Below are 7,987 nucleotides of genomic sequence, written 5' to 3'. Positions count from 1 at the left end.
TGAGATGAAGTCATCTCATTTCATCAAATTTTAATTAATAATCTCACTCTTCTTTCGTTAGGACTGCTATTATGATTGTCATTCTCATCTTCGAAAGAACAAAAAGGCAACAACGAAGACTACGTTAAGAAGGGAAAAAAAAAAAATGGGAACAACTTAACAAAGACAAAAAGATATAGATAAAGACAAAATGTGAGGAATCCAAAAAGTGGGTGCCAAACAAAAGGTACAGTTATAGATAAGCATTGAAATTTGCGTGTGAAACAATAGAATCTCTTCATGTGTATTTATTTTGAATTTTGAAAGTAGTGACGTTTGGAATTAATATGACTGTAGCAGTTAAGAGAGTGAAGTAGTGAAAATTGGTTTGTTATGGAAATCTGTAAAGTTGAATCCCGATTAAAAGAAAAAAGCCCAAGTATTGAGTTTAAACTTGAGTTCCGAGTTTAAAATCTGGTATCTGAACTGGATGTACCCGAATTTTATTATGCAGATATCGGTTTGGATTTGTTTCGAGCCATAACCGATAATCAAAATCCGATTATTTAGATTCTGGACCGAGTAAAAAAAAAAATCCAACCTGAATTAACAGTTTTATCAATAATAAATGCTGGCTAGTACTGTTGGGAATAACTGTAGATCTAAGACTAACTCGAAATATAGTAGCGGAAATAAACAAAAGAAATTGATGACAATCACACTGAAAGAACATCAAGATTTAAGTAGTTCGACTCAAAGTGAGTCTACGTCCACTGGTGGGGTCGGTATCAGAGATTTCACTATCAACAAATATGGAGTACAGATGAATACAACAAAACTTCACAAGGAAGTTATCTCTCAAACTCACTCTAAACTTCTCTCTCAAGAAAACACTAAAAACTAGATAAAAAATGATTTCTGAAGTCTAATGAAAGTGGAGGCGCCGTTTGGTATTTATAGGAAAAGTGAGAATTCACTTTTGTGAACATTGGCTCGAGCGAACGTCGAGCGAGTGTCGAGCGAGCGTAGGTTTGCACACTTCGCTCAAGCCAACATTCGAGCGATGCTTGAGGAAACTCTCTGTCTGAATTCGCTCAAGCTGAGTGTCGAGCGAATGTCGAACGAAGCTCTCTGTCTGACTTCGCTCGAGCCGAGTGAACCTCCGCTCGAGCGAACCTACGACACATGCACTGTTCAATCTGAATTCAAGCCACCTCTTAACAAATCTCCACCTTGGCTTGAACTCTGCCAATTTCAACACAAAAAACCTCCGACCACAAAACCAATCCCCACCATCAAATCCCTTACGGGAATAACAAAATGCGAACATCAATCAAGTCCAAACAAAGTTTGAACTTGTATACTGCAACTGGCTTAGTCATCATATCTGCTGGATTCTCTGTAGTAGCAATCTTCAGAATCTGTATAGCACCCTCTATAACAATCTCTCTGAGAAAATGGTACCTGACATCAATGTGTTTCGTTCTCTCATGATACATTTGATTTTTGGTCAAATGTATTGCACTCTGACTGTCACAGAATACTGAGATCCCATCTTGCTGGAAACCTAAATCATTGACCAAGCCTTTCAACCAAATGGCCTCCTTAACAGCCTCTACTGCTGCCATGTACTCTGCCTCGATAGTTGATAAAGCAACAGTGGATTGCAGTGTTGCTTTCCAACTAATAGCTGACCCACACAGAGTGAAAACATAACCTGTCAATGATCTTCTCTTATCTAAGTCTCCAGCATAATCAGAATCAACAAAACCAGTAACTTTGGAACTGAGATCGACATCTCTATCAAATATTAACCCAAAGTTCAGGGTTCCCCTCAGATACCTGAGTATCCATTTCACAGCCTGCCAATGAGTCTTACCCGGATTAGCCATATACCTGCTAACTACGCTCACGGCCTGTGAAATGTCTGGGCGAGTGCAAACCATTGCATACATGATGCTGCCAACTGCACTTGAATAAGGAACACTAGCCATGAACAGTTCCTCTTCATCTGTCTGAGGAGATAGGCTAGCTGAAAGCTTAAAATGCATAGCAAGTGGTATACTTACTGGTTTGGAATCAAACATCCCAAATCTCTGAAGTACTTTCTCAATGTACTTTCCCTGGGACAAGTACAACTTTCCAGCTTTCCTATCTCTGAAGATTTCCATTCCCAAAATCTTCTTCGTAGCACCTAAGTCTTTCATTTCAAACTCATTTCTAAGTTGGGTCTTTAACAAACCTATGTCAGATATGCTTCTAGCAGCAATAAGCATATCATCAACATATAATAGCAAATAAATGAAAGACTTATCAAATAATTCCTTATGATAAACACAACTATCATAGTTACTTCTCAAATAACCATGATCAATCATAAAGGAATCAAACCGCTTATACCATTGTCTTGGTGACTGCTTCAAACTATATAAAGATTTCTTCAATCTGCACACATGATCTTCCTTGTTTTCAACAATGAATCCCTCTGGCTGATGCATATAAATGGTCTCTTCAAGCTCACCATGTAGGAATACTGTTTTAACATCAAGTTGATGCAGCTCTAAGTCATACAATGCTACTATAGCAAGTAGCAATCTGATCGAACTGTGTTTCACCACTGGAGAGAATACTTCATTGAAGTCGATGCCTTCTCTCTGACTGAAGCCCTTAGCAACTAAGCGTGCCTTGTATCTTGCATCTGTATCACCCTGGATTCCCTCTTTTCTTTTGAAGACCCATTTGCAGCCAACAGTCTTCACCTTCTTTGGCAACAGAACCAAATCCATGTTTGGTTTTTGTGAAGAGACTCAATCTCTTCAGTCATAGCTGCGCACCACTGTGCAGATTCTGCGCTCTTGACAGCTTCTGAATAACTAGAAGGCTCCTAACCAACAATATTATCTGCTGTAGTAAGAGCATACATCACCATATCTGCATCAGCATATCTCTGAGGTGGTCTAATATGCCTCCTCTGTCTACCAGTCGCTATATTGTAGTCTTGCTCACCTTGTGCGCCGCTACTCGAATCAGAATCATGCTCATCTACAATAGCATGATCTTGGGCGCCACTGGGCAGCCCTTGTGGTGCTTCCACCTGAAACTCCACCTGCTTTCTAACATCCTGTTCTTGTCTTGTAGACTCAGTAATCTCCTTTCTCGGACTAAGCATGGATTTTTTATCAAAAGTGACATCCCTACTGATCACAAACTTGGGTGATTTAGGATCAGTACACCACAACCTGAATCCCTTCACCCCACTGGCATACCTGATGAATATGTCCTTCTTAGCCCTTGGCTCAAGTTTTCCATCATTAACATGGAAATATGCAGGACAACCAAAAGCTTTCAAATTTGAATAATCAGCAGGAGTATCAGACCATACCTCATTCGAAGTCTTCAAACCAATCGTTGTGGCTGGAGAACGATTGACCAAGAAGCAGGCTGTGTTGATTGCTTCAGCCCAGAAATCCTTAGCCAAGCCTGCATTAGAAAGCATGCTGCGGGCTCTCTCCAAGAGAGTCCTGTTCATCCGTTCAGCTACCCCATTTTGCTGTGGAGTATGTCTAACTGTACGATGTCTGGCAATACCCTCATTTCTACAAAATTCACCAAACTCACCTCCGCAAACTCCATACCATTGTCAGTGCGAAGTCGCTTGATTTTCTTGCCTGTCTGATTTTCAATCAAAACTTTTCACTGTTTGAAGTTAACAAATGCATCACTTTTCTGCTTCAGAAAGTAAACTCAAACCTTCCGTGAGAAATCATCAATGAACGTAAGCAAATACTGAGCTCCACCTTTTGACGGGACGGAAGATGGGCCCCAAAGATCAGAATGAATATAGTCCACAGAACTTTTGGTTCTGTGAACCCCTGTAGAGAACTGAACCCTGCACTATTTTCCAAACACACAGTGTTCACAGAAATCCAATTTCCCTATATTCTGATTACATAGCAAACCCTGCTTACTCAAAATTGACATCCCCTTCTCACTCATATGACCCAAACGCATATGCCACAAACAGGTGATATCTGAATCTGGATCATCTGAAACAAACACTGCAACTGCACCTGTCACTATAGAGCCCTGAAGGAAATAAAGACCATTTGTCTTATCTCCTTTCATCACAACCATAGAGCCCTTACTGACTCTGATAGTTCCACCTTCACCAGTGTACTTGTAGTCCAGAGAATCAAGAGTACCCAAAGAAATAAGATTCTTTTTCAACTCTGGAATGTGTCGAACATTAGACAATGTCCGGACAATTCCATCAAATATCTTAATTCTGACTGAACCAATTCCAGCAACTCTACAAGCCATATCATTCCCTAACAAAACAGAGCCTCTGTTGACCGATTCATAGTTAGTGAACCAGTCCCTCTTGGGACATATATGGAAAGTGCAAGCTGAGTCCATGACCCACTTGTCACTAAAGTGACTACTTGAGTCGCTAATTGCTAGAACAAGATCTAGGTCGTTAGACCTATCATCAGCAACACTAACGGCATTAGATGAACTAGTGTCGTCCTCTCTGTTTTTCAATTTTGGACACTCATTCTTGTAGTGACCAAACTTATGGCAGTAATGATATTTGACGTTTTTCTTACTAAACGTTGTTTGTGAACTGCCCCTGGATTTCCTCTTATTCTTCTCTGAACCCCTGTCATTCGATCTACCCCTGCTTGAGGACCCCTTAACAAACAAGCCACTAGCTTGTTCATTAGTGTTCTTCACACTCAATTTATTCTTCAACTCCTTAGAAATCAAAGCATACTTTACATCTACCAAGGAAATTGAATTTCTACCATACAACATGGAATTCACAAAGTTCTCAAAAGATGTGGGTAATGAACATAAAATAATTAACGCTTGATCTTCTTCTTCAAGCTTAATATCTATGTTCCTCAGATCCATAATGATTTTATTAAATTCATCTAGGTGTTCAGAAATAAGAGTACCTTCCTTCATTTTGAAAGTGTATAACCGTTGTTTCAAATACAAACGGTTGGTGAGAGATCTCTTCATGTATAGATTCTCTAGTGCCGACCAAAGACCAGTTGCAGTCTCCTCGTCAGCAACCTCTCTTAAAACTCCATCAGATAGTGACAAAAGAATAGTACTGTGTACCTTTTCTTCTTCTTCTTTCGAAGGAGCCGGAGAATCGTCAGATGCCGACACTTCTAATACTTTGGACAAGCCCTGTTGTCGCAGTAAAGCCTTCATCTTGATGCGCCATAAACTGAAACTGTTCTGACCGTCAAATTTCTCCTCTTCGAACTTAGCCATAGCCATCCCTCCAGATCACCCTGAGCCAAGCTCTGATACCAATTTGTTGGGAATAACTGTAGATCTAAGACTAACTCGAAGTATAGTAGCGGAAATAAACAAAAGAAATTGATGACAATCACACAGAAAGAACACCAAGATTTAAGTGGTTCGACTCAAAGTGAGTCTACGTCCACTGGTGGGGTCGGTATCAGAGATTTCACTATTAACAAATATGGAGTACAGATGAATACAACAAAACTTCACAAGGAAGTTATCTCTCAAACTCACTCTAAACTTCTCTCTCAAGAAAACACTAAAAACTAGATAAAAAATGATTTCTGAAGTCTAATGAAAGTGGAGGCGCCGTTTGGTATTTATAGGAAAAGTGAGAATTCACTTCTGTGAACATTGGCTCGAGCGAACGTCGAGCGAGTGTCGAGCAAGCGTAGGTTTTGCACACTTCGCTCAAGCCAACATTCGAGCGATGCTTGAGCGAAGCTCTCTGTTTGAATTCGCTCGAGCTGAGTGTCGAGCGAATGTCGAGCGAAGCTCTCTATCTGACTTCGCTCGAGCCGAGTGAACCTCCGCTCAAGCGAACCTACGTCACATGCACTGTTCAATCTGAATTCAAGCCACCTCTTAACAAGTACTCTCAAGATACCATATACAATAATCATTGCCAGTGATGGATATCTACCCTTTTTATTGATCCTATTGCAACTGATCAATATTTGTAATTGAACTATGAAGCAAAAATAGCAGTTTCTTTTTCTTTGAATTGCATGGACAGCAAGAAAACTTGTAGATTATTCAAGTGCTTAATTCACACATACACACACAAGACATATAGATCGCATTCAGATTCATCGACCACTCATCAATGTTCTGCAATTGGTAGGGTCACGCGGTACTAAGTGGGCAGTGATAGGAAGTGCGGGGACCATTTCTGTCCTTTCAAAACTAGGATTAGATTTGTGTGGTTTGAATAAGCAGTCTTAATTTTCCTCAACTTCTCCTGTAAAACTCAAATTCTCAAGCACGAGTACCCAAATCCAAGACAGCCATTGACAATTGAAGAAACAATCTGCACCTTTTAGAAGCCTTCAAATCGAGCTGGAATGTGAACTGTTTTCAATGGCAACTTCTTAAGCATATTCAATAAAATCCATGACCAATAGCAAGACATATAAACAAATTATGAATACGTGATTAATGCATGACTAGGAATGACTCAAAAATTGAAAATTAGAACTGCAGGGCTTTCCAACACTGTATGAATAACCAGACTCCCCACTGCAGGGTCACATATGGATCAAAAGCTATATTTGCTTTCGTTTATCCTAATTCTATGATCAATAGGTACCGTATAGTCATTATAGTTCTTCCACTAGGACCCAGGAAATGTAAAGTGGTATTTGAGTACTTTATTGAAGCTTCTCGTAATGTACTCTTTCGCTTAATCTTCAAATAGACGGTTGCTTTCCCTTTCATTGGTGTCATATTTGCCTAGTTTTGAATAGCTTCATCTTCAAAGAAGGCGTTTGTGAAATTTCATATCTAACCCATTATTGAGCAACTGCAGTGAGAGTGTTAAGACAGTGTTATATTTCACTTCATAGAAAATGTATGTGAATTTATTGATTCATAGTTTTTCCTTGAAAGAGTAATCCTCTTTATTTGCTTTCTTTGCTTTCAATATCTTATCTGTCTATTTTTGCCATTTTTCAGATTTGGTCTTGAACTTTGGTAAACATCCCACCCAGTATTTTGAATGGCTTTGTGTTACAAACTTCGGATTGACTAAAATTGACAAGATTGGGAGTGAAGACAAGATGTTGATTTTCATTTGCTATATATTTAGTTCATGTAACTTTTTTTTTATATATAAGTAAAATATTTAGTTCCTGTAACTTTAGCACCCTATGTGGTTGCTAAGCATGCACTGATCTCTGTATATATTGAGAGAGAGAAGCCATGATTTTCTATTATGTAGATGAATATTGTAAGTTAATTCCACGTGAAAATGATGAGGGAATTTGGGAACTTTTTGGTGATCAGAATTTTGTGGTACTAACTAATCTACAACGGGGATGAAAAGGCTCAATGTGCTTTGCATCCTTGCTTTATTGTCTAAGGTATGTTTTACTATACAATGGCAAGCATCTATATTCAATGCCCTTCAAGTTTGAACCAATGGCATTGTTAAGCTTTTTTTGGAAGTTCTCACCTTTCAAAACTCAAGACCTTGTATTGTTGTCAATTTTAATGCTTCATTTTATATGATGTCTGCTGTGTTATTAAGAACTTGATGTATAAAATCAGTTGCAAGAAGATCCACAGCAACCATGTTGATTAAGATCCACAACTCCACTACCAAGTTTGTAGATCAATTATAAATTATAATTTGAATGGTTTCAGATTTCAAGAGATCAAACCATGTGCACAAGATGTTTGTTAAACTCGACTTTTCATTACACAGGTTAATTTAATGAACCTATAGATACCCCTTTTGCGCATCATAACCAAAACTTAGGGGTAGCACAATTACAATTGATCCATTTAAAAACAATCTACTCCATACAATGTGTAAATTTACATACAATTTATCCGAACCAAGCCAAAACTATTACAATTGTGACAACCCAGTACAAACACAATAATTTTCATTTTTCCTTCTGAAGAGTTGTCTCTCTCTCTCTCTCATACTTTATCTTCCATTTTCCAAACTTCATACTCGCGC

At 38.8% G+C, this 7,987-nt stretch overlaps 1 long non-coding RNA gene across 1 annotated transcript; it reads left to right on the top strand.

Annotated features, from left to right (window-relative positions):
- The first annotated feature begins 565 nt into the window (after positions 1-565).
- LOC121256895 lies at positions 566-5,989 on the top strand. The gene is made up of 2 exons (XR_005939125.1): positions 566-617; positions 5,905-5,989. It is a non-coding gene; the product is annotated as an uncharacterized LOC121256895 (long non-coding RNA).
- Positions 5,990-7,987: the final 1,998 nt, after the last annotated feature.

The sequence above is a fragment of the Juglans microcarpa x Juglans regia genome, chromosome 3S, assembly GCF_004785595.1.
Source record: "Juglans microcarpa x Juglans regia isolate MS1-56 chromosome 3S, Jm3101_v1.0, whole genome shotgun sequence".
Classification (NCBI taxonomy): Eukaryota; Viridiplantae; Streptophyta; class Magnoliopsida; order Fagales; family Juglandaceae; genus Juglans; species Juglans microcarpa x Juglans regia.
Note: the sequence above shows the minus strand (reverse complement) of the source record. Positions and strands in the feature narration are given on the sequence as shown.